Genomic DNA, 16,757 nt, shown 5'->3' on the forward strand with positions numbered 1-16,757 from the left:
CTGCTTCTTGTTTAAGACATTTTAGTAAAGTCTGAAGCCTGAGCCAGGACAGGCCATTCATATGGAAAAGTAGCTATAAGCAGTTTGGGTGTGGCTGCAAATTGAATGGGGCGGGGTCTCAGGGATTCACCAGGGCAGAGCACACAGTGTGGGTCATGCTGATGGAAACTCAGATATGGCTGCCAGTGCCTTTGTGATGGGGAGGAGCCAGCACTAGAACCATGACCCCTGTGAGCACCCCTTCTGGGAAAAAGCCACCCCCAAGTTGCTACTCTGATGCCAGACAGTCCAGTTCCTCCCCATATGTTCCTGGATTCCCCCAAATCTACCACCTGGTGCTGGAGCTCAGAGGAAGTGGGACCATGTAAGTTCATGCAAGGGCTCTTTAAGAGGAACACATGGGACTCCAGTAGCCTACATGGTGTCACTCAGCCATAATCCCTACTGGATTTTACAGCCTGAAATTATGAGGACTTCTCTTCCCAGCTCTGGAATTCTGGCCTGGGGTCTGGTGTGGGGCTGGGACCCCTGCTTCTCAGGGGAGGCCTTGGAGCTATCCCTCCCCATTAAAAAAAACACCACATGTGGGTGTTGGACCAGCTCATTCTGTGCATCTCTCCCTCTGACCAGTCTCAATGTGCTTTTTTTCTTTTCTTCTTTAGTTTTTTTTATTGTTTAAAGTATTACAAATAGTAGTACATATGCTTCTTGCCAGTTTTATTACCCAGCACTTGTCCTCAGAGGCACCCGGAAAGCCCACCCCCTGGGAGACCACGGTGGGGAAGGAGGGGGTCCTGGCTTCTAGGCGTAAGGAGGGCATCTGCACGTGGGGCTACAATAACACTCTGGAGTCCAAGGTGAGCTTTAAGTTGTCACTGCAGCTCTCAGACTTCACCACAGACCTGAGCTTTCCTCTGAGGGTGCGGACAGGGAAGGAGCCCCCAGCCTGCCAGCCAGACCCCGGAGGATGAAGTCAGGTGTATAAATAATAAAACCCTTGCAAGATTACAAGGTCCCAGAGTTCTTGCAGCCGGGAGCATTAGGGTAGGCATTTAGTCCGATATTAACAAAAGAGAAGGGAATGAACAGAACCAGATACTTGATTAAGTTGGAAAAGCAGCTTTACATCCACTCTGGGGAGTAACCCACACAGTTCCACCAAACATAGGATTCCCACTCAGCCCGATTTCAGGTGGTTCTGCATGATGAGTGTTCTGTATTTTAGTTGTAATTTTGATGTGGTTGAGGGAGGCAGTGAGTGCTGGCAATTACCTACGCCACCATCTGGGTTCTCCCAGAATTATTAAATTTAAATCCAAGTCTTTATATATCTTTGAAATCCACACAAACCTCTTTATGTTGCACTCTTAATGCTAGTTTTCAAGGTAAGCATATTTTACTCTGTGTTCATATACAATTATGTAGACCAGTGGTTCTCAACCTGTGGGTCGCGACCCCTTTGGGGGTCAACGACCCTTTCACAGGGGTCGCCTAAGACCATCGGAAAACACATATATAATTACATATTGTTTTTGTGATGAATCACTATGCTTTAAATATGTCCAATTTGTAGCAACGAAATTGGGGGTCACCACACCATGAAGAACTGTATTAAAGGGTCACAACATTAGGAAGGTTGAGAACCACTGATCTAGACTCATGCTATTGATCATGAGTTGAGTTCTAATTGTAAAATAAATACATATTATTAAGAGTTGAATTGATGCCTTCAGAAAAAGAGTATAAACTTATCATCTTAAATTATTTGACATATGCTCTAAGTGGTAGGGCCAAATAGAGTCAAGTTATATCAGTTTTTCTTGAAGTTGGTAAAGACCAAGAAAGACAAAAAAATGATAATTTCAGAATAATGAAAATCCCTCATATCTTCTAATCTGTGACATATACTAGCTGCTTGATGGAAGATGGATGTTATAATCCTCTGATAACTAATATCATTAAAGAAACTCACATTATCAAGAACAACCACAGATATACTTTGTCAAATTAAATAATTTCTCTTTACCCTATATTCTGCTGTACCTTCCTTAATTAAAAGTCAATATTATATGCCCAGATTTGAACAGCTAAAATAAAATTACACTATGAAAATACAATATGAACATTTAAATTACACACAGGTATGTAGGTCATCTTGAATATTCAGCAACTTATATTACATCTTAAAAAGAGAAGTAACAAAATATTCTTACCTTAGAAAATTGTACATTTATCCATTTTGTGAATGTTTTCTTTTGAACATCTTCTCTTTCATCTACAATGGAAAATGTTAAAAAATTAAGAGTTCTGAAGCAATTTTGAATATCATTTATGTTTTATAATTAAATAACTTAATTATTACATATTAGTATTATTTATATATATATTATTAAATTAATTGATAAATGAAATTAAACATGAGTGATGTTGGTATTGGATATGAAAACTAAATGAAAAATGATTGATATGGTCAATTCCACATTCATTCAAATATTATATAAATGCATTACAGAACAATAGTCTCATCTAAATAAATGAAATATTATTTATTCTCCTATAATGAATAGATACTCTAGTATAATTAAAAGAGCCTATTACCTGTAATTTCTTCTGAGAAAGTATTCCTGAGCTTTTCCTCTTAACCCTCACACCCAGCCCATGTAGAAATGATTTTTCCCTCCTTTGCAATACCTGCATAGTCTAACATGGGCTCCTAGCAGAGCCTCCTCCCATTATAGGAGAGGTTTCCTGATCATCAGCAGCATGACTTAGTAATTTTTGCATCCCTGAGCTTAACACATTGTCTGGACAAATTAATAGCTTACCAAACATTTGATCAGTAATTATGTGAATGCTTTAAAGAAGGGGGACCTCACAACTCCAATAAAAGTCAGGAAATTTCAACTTAAAATGCAAATGATACTCTTCATGCATTACATATAAATACTTAAGAGGAAAATCCCCAAGGACTTCTTATACCAAGATATTAGGGGGGAGGGAAATTATTATTTTTAAAATATATTTTTATTGACTGAAGAAAGGAAGGGAGAGGGAGAGAGAGATATAAGCATTAATGATGAAAAAGAATCATTGATTGGCTGCCTCCTGCACGCATCCTACTGGGGATGGAACCCTCAACCCAGATATGTGATCCTGGTTCATAGGTCAAAGCTCAACCACTGAGCCACGTCAGTCGGGCAGAGGGGAAAATTATTAAGAATCAACTTCACAGAACTCATACTTCTAAAAATTATTTTTTCCTAAGCTAGAAATTAGTATTGAGTCAAATGGACAGAAAAATAAATGATTTTGATTTATTAAAATGCTTTTTTGCAGCCAAAGCCTATCTTTGAATTACTGTAAATGTAATCCTATTAGACAGTGTTCAATAAATGAGTACATCTGAGAAATATTTAAAATTGAGAGATTTCACATTTTATTTACTTAGGTCAAAAGAAACCTTATTGAAATGTCCTGACAAAATAACCTTTTTTGCTCTCATATTATTTTTCAGTAGTAAATCTCCATTACTTCTTCTAAAAATAGATTATGTAAAGAACTGTGTTCCCATGACAAATACATCCATGCACTAAGAATATCTGCTTATCTTTAAAGCACATTATTAACCCATAAGTAGATAGTCTTAAGCAATCTAAGAGATAATAGTGGAGAAATGAACCTAAACTTTTCATAGATGAGAAAATTGTATTTAGCATCACAAAATGCTTTCTTCTTAATCATTAGTGTTACTCCCACAAGCTGCTACATATGTGGTAAAATATCAGCATTATCCATACAATATAGCACAAGTATGAATAAATAAAGTAGATGATATTGAAACAGGAATCTTTGGGAGTGAAAAAGACAGGTTTTAGGAAATTTTAGAAATTAAGAGGACCATGGAAGAAGCACAGGGCTGCAGAGCAGCAGAAGGTATATTTCCACAAAATGAGGGAGCCAGGAACAGCAAAAGGTCTATATTTACAAAATAAAGAGAAGGAAGCCCTTCATCCAGAAAGAGAAGAAACTCCAAAGAGAATAAGAAAAATGATAAGGAAGGAGGGGGGTAGAACTTTACATGTTCCATGTGAGTTTCCACCTTTATGCTCAGGAGTTACTGTAGTAACCAGTCTAAAGGAATAGTGACCATTCAGAGGGGATATCAAGGCCCCACGATATACAGCCTTTATAAGCCATAGGGAAAAGGAACTCAGCAGGACCCTTTCCCCCTCCTTATGTGGGAGTCCATTCTGGGGGACTCTTTCTCCCTCCCCACGTGGGAGTCTGTACTTGTTCGTTAATAAATCTCCACCTTTGCCATACTACCCTCTGTCCATGGATTCATTCTTTGACTCCTGCAGACAAAGAATCCAGGTTCCAGTCCAGGGGAACACCGCCTGTTCCAGTCCAAAAATTCAGTATCAATATAGGGGAACCTCGGTTCTCCAACTTAATTTGCTCCGGATGAGAGGAGTTAGAAACAGGATTAGGCAGACAGGGCAAGGGGTGAAAGGAAGGAGGAAATACTGAACATGACCATTGGCGCCAGCTATAACTGTTACAGGATTCCGGGGCAGGAGAAATAGGGAAACTGACAGGAAAGTTAAAACAAGACCAAAAGGTGTGGGCAATTTGCAGCCAGCTTGTGGCTAGTAGACCATTATCTTCCCCAGCCAAGGACACAGAGCAAAGTATCAATATAGGGGAACCTCGGTTCTCCAACTTAATTTGCTCCGGATGAGAGGAGTTAGAAACAGGATTAGGCAGACAGGGCAAGGGGTGAAAGGAAGGAGGAAATACTGAACATGACCATTGGCGCCAGCTATAACTGTTACAGGATTCCGGGGCAGGAGAAATAGGGAAACTGACAGGAAAGTTAAAACAAGACCAAAAGGTGTGGGCAATTTGCAGCCAGCTTGTGGCTAGTAGACCATTATCTTCCCCAGCCAAGGACACAGAGCAAATGGTTAAAAAACCTGCCTGAGAGAATGCAGAAAGGGCGGGGGAAAGGGGAAAGGAAAAAAAGGGCCATTTGCCCAGAAATCAGGATTTAAAAAAGATTTCCAGGTGATTCTAATGTGCAGCCAAGGTTGAGAACCACTGCCCTAAGTAGAGAAGCCAGTGGTCTCAAGATAAAGTTGCCAAGTGCTTTTCATGAATTCTGGAAAGCCACAACAAGGTAAAAAAAAAAAAAAAAAAAAAAAAAAAAAGCTGGGGCTTAAATGGTAGCCCTTCCTCCCCAGCCACTAATATATCTACTCTCAGTTCCTCTATTCTTCAGAAACTATTCTTTAAAGTTATAAATGAAAATCCAGGGTATGTAATGCCTTGGACTCCCATCCAACTTGCTCTTCACATTAGCTGAGAGCCAGTCTGTGCTTCATAAGCCAGATGTATATGTTTGCTTGCTTTGCTTTTTCAATAAAGATGCATGCTTTAATTGCTTTAATAAGTTGGCTTTTCACAACACAAAGTCTCTCATATAAATTCATTTATATGAGAAGACAAAGATCTGAGTGGGGATAGTCCTCTCCCACTGAATCAGGGGGCTGTCCTATCCTGTAACATACCTTAAGTTTAGGTGAGAGGTGCCTATAACACTTGAAGGCTGTTTGAGAATGGATTTGTTTGAAAATGGAATCATTTCCCCCCCCCCCCCTTAGAAATAATGTCAGTTGAATTAACCCATTCCAGAATCCCCAAATGATTTCATTTTAACCTTTCTTATATACAGTACATGTCTAATGTATTGTTTAATCTATAAATAAGCACTTCTTAAATTTATCAAATCAGTCCCTACTAGCCTTAAAGGAAGGACTTCTAGTCCTCGGTGGGTGTCTTTCAGGTCAGTATGCAGTGTCTGTCTTTGCTTGCACCTCTGATACGCTGTCACTGGCTAACTGCTCTTCATTCATCCAAATCAACAAGTTTTCCTACCTCTTCAATTGCCTGTGATCATTGTTTCTTTAACACCTTTAGCAACATTAGCACTCTTGATGGCCTTTTAATGTTTTCAAATTGTGCTAATCATCGATTTCTCCAGCAACAAAAGCATTCTATCCTTTGTTGCTTGAGAGAGGCTTTTTGTCATGCTGAGGTATCCCCTTGAAAAGGTTGTCAGTTCAAAAAGCAAAGTTTGGCTGGACAACTGAGACTTTTTTTTTTTTTCCTGTGGGACTTTTTTTTTTCTGTGAACATCTTGGTTGAGAATAAAAGGTGGGAGACATTCGAGAAACAACATTTGACTGTAATTTTTTTTATTGTCTAAAGTTTTACATATCAATGTCTGTGACCATTGGTTATGCTAATATACATGCATATAAGTAATTGTTATTTTTAACCTAATAAAAATAAACAGAATATTTCAAATGGTCAAAATGTAACCATTTTTACTGACTTGCTGTAGAAAAACTGGTCTGTACATCTATTTCTCAATGGTGTGTGTGTGTGTGTGTGTGTGTGTGTGTGTGTGTGTGATTATCTACAATTCTGCTATTGATTAGGAGTTGAGTTCTATTTGAAAAATAAATGTTAATGACCTTCTTTGCAATTCCACTTATTTTTTCCTACATGTGCATGCATATCCTGTCAGACATGGGAAATGGAGAGTATATGAGTCATTTGAAAGCACTCATTTAGAGGTTTTTAAAACGTATCCAACCATCTTCACCAAAAGCTGAGTAGGAGGACATTTGAAGAGATTTGTTCCAGATGCCTTTAAGTGAAAGGTGGGTAGTAAAGCAATATTTTTATTGTTTTCAATTATATGTACAAAAAGCAATGTTTAGATAGGCCTTGAAGGCAGGAGAAAAACCTTGACATAATGTGCAAAATATTATGTATCTATGTGGTAAATAGCACTAAATTAGAACTTTATCATAAAAACATCTTTAACAGATGTCCTCTCTTACCTCCTCTGCTTTTAATACAAGAAAAATATACTTTGAAAAATAAATTACTTGCTAATGTTTTATTTTGGCATAGAAACATTTATTTTCTTTAACATGATAAATATTAATGTAACTTATTTTTTATTATTATAAATTTAATAGTGCCATATTGTTCACAAAACTGTTTTACATATCTAATCTCAATCTGTATGTCATTTTACTGTATAGATTAAAACAGTGGTCCTCAACCTCTGGCCCTTTAAATAGAGTTCCTCATGTTGTGACCCAACCATAAAATTATTTTCGTTGCTACTTCATAACTGTAATGTTGCTACTGTTATGAATCGTGATGTAAATATCTGATATGCAGGGTGGTCTTAGGTGACCCCTGTGAAAGGGTTCTTCAACCGCCAAATGGTCACGACCCACAGGTTGAGAACCTCTGGATTAAAAGAATATAAGCTCAGAAGGAATAAAGCTATGAGATGACAGAGATGAACCTGCTATCGGTTATTTGGATCAAAGTCCACGGCTTTTCACATTGACCAGTTTATATCATAACTGCATAGATAAAATGGAATGCCATATGATAATCAGAGTCACAAAAGCTGAACACGTTAACACATACTGGTATACACAACAATCATGAATTCAGAGCCTCTATTTTGAACAACCCATGGGGTTCCATGTGTGCTTTAATCTACGTGAACGGCATCCTGGATTTTACAAGGCACAACCCACATGGAGTTATCCAGAATAAAAAACTGAACCTTCCTTATGATGCTAGATGATTCGTTTGTTAATGTTTTAAATAATAATGCTCATATATTTGCTAATTGATATTTAGTATTCAATTTTAGTCATATGTTAGCATTATGGATATATGCAACATTCAACAATCACCCAAGTTTTGCTTGCACATTACTATCCCCATAAACATGTACTTTACAGAGCCACAATAATATTCTGGATTTTTTCACTTATCATAAATTTCACATACTTTTGTTTCCTACTAGAGATTCCACCACAATAAACATCTTCATGCATTCTCTTTCAACTTCTGGTGTATAATTAATTGCCTTAGGATAAATTATTGAATTAGAGTTATGGGAAGTTTTATGGCTTTTACTAAATATTGTCATATTGCTTTCCTAATGGAAATACTGATTTTTAGTGGTACCAGAAATAATGAGATCATGCAGTTGATAGGACTTTTTGTTGCTTTTGTTTTTAAAGTGATTGCTACTTTATTAGATATAAGGAAATAGTTGATGCTTGTTTAAATTTGAATCTGATACTAATGAAGTAGAACATGTTTCATATATTTATTTATTCTTCATGTTTCTACTTTTGTCAATATACTTGTTTATATTCTCTGCTCATATATCTATTGAGTACTTGATATTTTAAAATTAATTGGAATGAGATCATAAATTAGTAGTTCTTAAATATTTCAAGTTGCGGACTCTATTTGATTATTAGATGAAATAGTGATCCTTCTCTACAGATAAAAAATGCCTATAAAAGCATTTACATACAGTTTCATCGGGTTCACTGATATTCCTACAGAAGATTCCTGTTACCATGAAATCTAAGAATCACTATTATAAATTAAGCTATTACTCTTAGTGAATGAATTTATGTTCCCAAGTGGTTATATTTCTTTTAGTTTTCACTTCATTTTTATGATAACATTTTATATTTTTATATACTTGAATCTATCCATTTCCATTGTTATTTCTCATATTACTTAAAGTTTATCATTTTAAGCATGATCAGTTATATATCCATAGTTAATCTAAACTTGATATATATAAACATACATATATAAATTGTTATAGAGTTTATAACCTATTTCAGTCTCAATAAAATATGTTATTACAGACACAAAGTCTGTAGTAAGACATTAATGTGAAATTAGCAACAAAGAGAATAAGAAAATAATAAACTAAAATCTGTTTTACTAGGAAGTTATTATTGATATACTACTGTTTAGTCATTTCAAGTAGCACATATTGTATTTCATTTTCTCTAGGGCTTGTTTATAACTGATTTTCTTGTTTGTAATCAGTTTATGACTGATTTCTCTTACTAATAAAAATATGCCTGGGTATATTAATGGAAGAGGCAAAGAAGAAGTGGGGGGTGAGGGCTAGGGGAGATAAGGACACATATGTAATACCTTTATCAATAAAGAAAAAAAAACATGAAATCTACATCTAACTTAAAAAAAGAAAGCCTATTTTAGAAAAATTTACTTGAAAACTGTGCCCTGGAGATACCAAGGAGTAAAGAACTACTACTTCATAAATTGCCTAAAAAGTGAACAATATTTTATTTTATTGTCTCTAAAGGTAAACCCCTGTAAAGACAATAAAATTAGTCTTTCACCATGACATAACAATTGTATTTTATCTCAGAATGAACCCTTTCTAATAAAACTATTATTCAATAAATCTGGCCCTTCACATTTTCTAAGATTAGTGCGAAGACCTTTGGCCCCATTATTAACTTTAATATTTCTGAGACCCTCAGTTCCCTATAGATGTGTTATAATTGGGATATTTAGAATTCACCACAGTGAGTTACTGCACAAAAATGATATTGGGCTAACAGAGAACATTAAACCAGGGGGACTGGCTTCCAGTTTCAGTGCAGAACTTAGAATTGTGGCCTTAAAATCACCAGGTTTCAGTCTCTTTATCTGTGAAATGAGGGTATTAATTGCATTTTAACTCATGGAGCTGTTGTTAAGGTATAGTGAAATCATTTATATATGCAATAATTTATAGAATAATTACTTATATAATGCTTAGTATGTGCTGGGCCCATACAAGTTACTGAGAAGATAAACAAGACCCAGTCTTTATTAAAGATCACAGCTTAGTGAAAACAGACATATTACAGATAGGTTTGAAATATTTTACATAAGCAAGGATACATATATTTGAGGGGTATTTTATAGGAACACAGAGAAAGAGATATGTAGGCACATGGGTGTTAGGTAAGACATTTTATTTTTTAACATATTTTTATTGATTTCAGAGAGGAAGGGAGACGGAGAGAGAAACATCAACGATGAGAGAGAATCATTGATTGCCTGCCTTCTGCACACCCCCTATTGGGGATCAAGCCCACAACCCAGGCATGTGCCCTTGGCTGAAACCGAATCCAGGACCTTTCAGTCCACAGGCTGATGCTCTATCCACTGAGCCAAATCTGCTAGGGCAGGAAGACATTTTCTTGAAGGCTATAGCTAGGCTGAGTCTGAAGGATGAACACAAATAGGAAGGAAAGAAAAAGGTTGAAAGGGAAAGATAAATCTTTCTGGGAGGATAGCAAGGGGAAAAGCAGAGATAAGAAACCAATGCAGTTTTGTTGCACTCTGAAATTTGAAAAAGGGAGTAGCATGAAATGAAATTACAAAGGGAGTTGGGAGTGAGATCATGGAGAGTTTGCATGCTATGACCCCTTATATGCTATCAGCTAAGACGACATTAGTAAAAACATTTAAAAACTGAAAACAAACAAACCCCCAAAACCTGCTATATGAACACTAAGAATTATCTTTAAGACAGGGCAGTTAATCATAATCTGAGCCAGAAAAACATTTTTATTAAATTTATTGATTTTAAAGAGAGAGAGAGAAACATCAATTTGTTATTGCACTTATTTATGCATTTATTGGTTGATTATTGTATGTGCCTTGACCAGGATCAAATCTGCAATCTTGACATATTGGGACAAAACTCTAACCAACTGAGTTACCTGGCCAGGGCCCAGAACAATATTTTTTAAAATACTATTTCCTGCCCCACTGGTGTGGCTCAGTGGTTGAGCATTGACTTATGCACCAAGAAGTCCCAGTTCAATTCTGGTCAGAGCAAATGCCTGGGTTGTAGGCTCGATCCCCAGCAGGAGGCAGCCAATTGCTATTGTTGTTTCTCTCTCATGTTCTGTTGTGATCTCACCCCATAACAAAGAAACAGAATTTCCGGAGGATGAGGCCCAGAAATCAGGATTTTAAAACGATTCCCAGGTGATTCTAATGTGCAGCCAAGGTTGAGAACCACTGCTCTAAAGTCAATACAAACATGTTAAAATAAAATAAAATACTAATTCCTTGGGTTAATATGTTAATTGAAGATGCTCATCACTTAAGTGACCCAGAAAATATAAGTTTAGCAATAGAAGTATATATTAAAGTTGATAACAGTTTAGAAATACACATAAAGAAATACAAAAGATATGAGTTTATTTCACTTAAAGAGAGTACTATTAATAATATGGAAGATCTATTAGAGTCAGTTTATTTTTGGCTTCCACCAAAAATGAGAAGAAAGGAAATGAACAAGATGGAAGATTAATGGTAAACATTAGGTAAGGTGATGTGATGATACTCTGGAACATTACAAAGAAAGGCCTAAAACTCGGGGCTTATACAGAAAATGGGTTTTACCATGTTATTAATGCTACAAAATGGCAATGCAAAGTAGAAGAAAGTAGAAAAGGAAATGGCATGAAAATTGCTTTCCATTAAATCTGAGTAATAGCTTTTGATCATAGGATTATAGAATGCTAGGTGACATTTGTGGTCATTTTATAATGAGGAGGTCTAAAATAATTAAATTACTGGACAAAGAAGGGAAAAACATTCAGTGGCAAAGAGGTCTCCTTATTTCCCACTCACTCTGCAATCAATATAATGCAGTTTTTACTGCTCATCATCCTACAAAATTTTTTCTTAATAACATCACCTGTATCCTTTCTCATTTCCAAGACAGTGTCTGTCTGGATTATAACTGCATTCCCAGCCCTTAGCATAGAATACATAGCATTGCTCAGTTCAGGTGCTTTTTGTTTGTTTGTTGTTATCCATATCTGCCGGAGTCCATTCATTGTCTTCACTACCTGAGTTTAGACAGAGACCCCCCAAAAGCTAGTAACCTTTGAAGTTCTAGCAAAGGTCAGAACTGTGAACCACCCAGTTAATTTAGGTAATAATAGTTGAAGCATCCCCACCTTAGTTCCCTTAATTCCTTAGATACTTATGTAGATCCTTGTTGATTATTGTTAATCAGATACTCTGCCTACTCCCGGAAATCTATTGATGAGCTAATCAGATACTTTGTCTATTCTTGGAAATTGTTTGCTGATCTGTCATTGAAACCTCCTAAGTGGGAAGGAAGGGGAGAAACAGAAAGAGGAGAGAGAAACAGTGATGTCAGAGAGACACATCTATTGGTTGCCTCTTGCACATGCCCTGTCCAGTAACCTGACCCTCCACTGACAGGGCTCACTCAATTCAGGTGTTTTAAGTTAATGAAGACCAAATTTACTTTGCAGACCTCTTCTCATTTTTTTCTGGGCAGATAGTCATTCTATTGAACTGTGTCAGACAGAATAGAGGCTCTCCAAATATGTTCCGGTCCTAATCCCCAGAATCTGTGAGTAAATTTTGTTAAAACTTATTTTTTAAAGGAAACTAACTTGAAATTTAGTTAAATTTAAATTGTTTTAACAAATCTTTGTTATGGAAAAGAGAATTAAGATTTCAGATGGAATTAGATTTGCTAATTAGCTAATTTTTGATATGGGAATTATCCTGAGTTATCCCAGGGGACCCAGTGTAATCAAAAGGATCCTTCAAAGGGGAAGAAGGCAGCATAAGAGGGAGAACCAGAGATGTAGCAGCATGAGAAGGACTTGGCTCAGTGTTGCTGGTTTTGAAGATGAAAGAAGCGGGCCATGGGCCAAAGAATGTGGGCAGCCTCTACAAAATGGAAAAGACAAGGAAATGGATTCTTTCTTGAAGCCTTCAGAAGGCATACAGCTGTTGGATCCTAATTTTAGCCCATTGGGGCCAATTCTGGACTCCTGACCTGAAGAATTGTTAGATGATACCGTATATTTGTGTAATTTTAAGCTAAATTTGTGGTAATTTTTATATAATCAGTAAGACACTAATACATAAACTTTCCTATTTAACACTATTAAGTCAAGAGACAAATCCATAAGGATAGTTCTACATGGTAGAAATACAGCTATGTAAAAGATAAAGTTCCTACCCTTTTGTCCTTATAGCACAGTGAGAGAAACTTACACACAAAAGAATGTTGGTAGTAGATATACAGATACATTTCCTGATAAAGAACATACAAGGTTTTGTCATAATCATATAGGAAGGAAACTAACTTGGAAAATTCAGTGCTTCCCTTGATGAAGTGACATCTCCACAAAGTTCTGAAAGTATACAGGCAGACAAGGTGAAAAAGAACTCCAGACAATAAAAAGAGCAGGTGCAACTATCAGGATGTGAAAGAAAGAGCATGGTTCTTTGAAGGTACTAGAGAAGGAAAAGGAGGACAAAAGTAGCAGAGATGACTCTAGAAAAAAAATGAGAAATGATCATTAGCCAAAGTTTGAAGAGCTTTAAACTTCAGCTAGAAGGCCGTTAGAAACCAAAGCAGAATTTTAAGTAGAGGAATGGCAATATAGTTTTCTATTTTAGAAATGAATTCCACAGCATGGAGAATACATTGAGAGAGGTAAGACTGGAAACAAGAGGACCAATTAGCTGGTTATAATGTCAATGCATGTGAGAAGTGATGATGGCTGATATTGATGACTTGCATGGGACTGGATAGAGGTACATATAGGCAAGATATAGTCAATAGGTATTACTGATAAGAACTAGTTATTAATTAGAAGTGGAGGTAGGGGATTTAGAGAGGTACAGCCAATGATATTATACTACTCAAGCTGGAGTCTATAGATCCCCAAAAGAATTTCTGGGTCTGTATATGTAATGATGGTATGGGAAGAATTGGAAAATACTCAGTTTTGAGTGTTTTGAGACAAGAAGAAGGATGTGCGTAGTAGGTAGTTGCATATAGGAACCTGAAGCACCATCTGAGTTGAAAATTAAAATTTTAGAGATACACGCCAACTGGCACATAGTAACTGAAGCCCCCATAGTGAATGATATTACTAAAAAGTGTTCACAAGCTTTTTGATCTGAAATATCACTGCCTCCTGGTTATCCTTCAGACACAAAGGCTGCTCCTAATCTGTTTCACTGACTTATTTACCATTCACCCTGGAAATATTGGCATTCTCCCAGGATCCTATCCCTTTTCTCTGCTTGCCTTGGTCTACAATGTTTATTCTTTCTAAGCAAAGTGACTCCCTCCTCCACTCTAACCATCACTATATATTGATACTAATGATACTTGAATCTGTATTTTTCATCTTGATCAAAGTCAAGAGTTTCACAGTGACATATATGACCCTAGTTAAAACCTCCACCTAAATGTCCTGCAGGTACTTTAACAATATCATTCATCTTCCCAAATAAATTCACGTATTCTACTCCTCCTGTCAATTAATGGCATCACATCATTCATCTGGCAACTAAATAAGTAACTCTGGAGTAATTATTCAAGTTTGAGAAATGCTTGTCCTGAGGTTAAAGCCAGATTATTTAGAATGGCATATGAGGGCATTTACAATTTGACTCCAAATAATTTTGTAAACATAATATCCATCATGACTGTGGACACTCACACTTAACTGTGACCCCTCTACACACATACCTACCAGGTCTACCCTAGACACACAAGCCAAACATCTTCTAAATAAACTATGCATTTTCTTTAGTCCTTTGTTCATACAGTCCCAGAAATGTGACTTAACCCTCACTTTCAAGGTCAGGTTAAACTGCTGGATTTGCGTAATCACCCTTCTGTACTTGGCAGAACTCAGCAATTAATTATTTGAATATATACATACACTTTAGCATTTTTTCAAACAGTACCATTATTATATGGGAGTGTACAGACACACAAATACATTACCCTTTTTTATAATGCAGTTGACATACCACCAACCACCCCCAATATGTAACCACACTTAGATGGGAAAATATGTAACTTGTGGCACCCAATATGGTGTATTCAAGCAGAAAGTGGTACTAAATAAGAGTTGGTTGAGTAAATCAAATGATTAATCAATACCACAATTAAATCTGAGACCTAATGAGTCCGAGGCCAATGTGTTTTCTCTCCACTTTACCGTACTGCTCAAACTGCTCTGTTAATTATAAACCTTCTGTCTTAATCACCAATTCATTTCTGAAAAAATCCATAGAGCACCCATCAGATATTAAATCACTTTTTTTAAAAAAAATATGTTTTATTGATTTTTTACAGAGAGGAAGGGAGAGGGCTAGAGAGTTAGAAACATCCATGAGAGAGAAACATCCATCAGCTGCCTCCTGCACACCCGCTACTGGGGATGTGCCCGCAACCAAGGTACATGCCCTTGACCGGAATCGAACCTGGGACTGTTCAGTCCACAGGCCGACACTCTAGCCACTGAGCCAAACTGGTCAGGGCTTAAATCACTTTTCAATATTTTCTCCCATAATTTGGCCTGGGGCCGAAGTATTTATTTTCATCACTATATGGAATGAAAAAAAAATAGCAACAGAGTATTTTCTGCAAAAAAATCTGCCTTGATTTTCCTGGGTAAATTACATTCTGGAATATGATGAAATTTCCATTTACATAATCTTTCATGGCTATCATGGCTCCTAACACAATGTAAAATGATATGATGACCTGTCTGACTCTTTACCTCCCCTGTAAATATTGCTTTATTCTCATGTAGGTCAATTGCTTTTTATTGTAGGGAGTTGATGGACCCAGAAAATAATTTGAACAGCTGTGTCAGCTCATAATAGATAAAAGTTTTTTTCCTATATCCTGAAGCTTAATCATAGAATTTATGCCGTATTAGCAAATCAGAGTTGTGGCCGGAACCTTATGTAATCACCCAATTGCATATTCATAAAAAATAAAACCATACATTTTGAAAATACAATGCAAGAGTTGTAGAAATATTTTTACGTATAGTTATACAAGTTACCATGGAATAGAGCATAACAACAATGAGGTAGAATTAAATGGAAGAGAAATCAGAACTCAGAGTGCATGAAATGGTACTCAGTGGTGAGTTGGAAAACGAGAGTACCATGTGGTAGATGGTACAAATGATACCATCTTCATTCTTGTTCCCTTCAAATTCCATTCAGACACTAAAAATATGTATCAGATACAGTATGGGTCAGTGGTTAAACATATTCACTTCAGTGTCAAACAGCTTGGGTTCAAACCCCAGCTCCACTTCTCACTAGCTCTATGACTTTAGACAAGTTGCTTAACCTCACTGTGTCCATCTGTTATCATGGGACTAAAAAGAATGGTACAGAATTGTGCATACAAAAAGTGAGAGGCTTATGATACATACAGGGTATCCCAAAAATATATATACACTTTAACAGCTGCTAGCGCAATTGATGTTTCTTTCTTTTCAGAGTTAACCCACTGTAATTAATAATTATTCAAAGTGTGTATACATATTTTAAGGACATGGCGTTATTAATACTGAAAAACGTAAGGAAAAACTAAAGAGAGAAAACCTATCAACATTTATTCCTGGATATATCACTACTTCCTAGGAGCTATCTGTATCAGTTGAATTATCTTATAAAATAGACACAATCTCTAGATGGCAGTCATATTAAAAATTAGTAAGATTCTTTAATATTTATAAATGTGCAAAAATTAGACTTTTCTTGACTTGAAAGATAAAGGAAAATATAAAATTGTATTAGAATAAATTATACCTCCTCATGCCAAGAAGAATGAAATCTCTGCATAGCAATGATGGGAATAATGCATAGTTCTGTGATGCATTATAATTGACAAAGTGATTTCAAATAGATCATCTTGTTTAAACATGAATATGTGGGTGGAGACTTGTTATGGGTAAAAATAAGTTTCTATTAATTAGCATACAGATGAA

The sequence above is a fragment of the Myotis davidii genome, unplaced genomic scaffold, assembly GCF_000327345.1.
Source record: "Myotis davidii unplaced genomic scaffold, ASM32734v1 scaffold218, whole genome shotgun sequence".
Lineage (NCBI taxonomy): Eukaryota > Metazoa > Chordata > Mammalia > Chiroptera > Vespertilionidae > Myotis > Myotis davidii.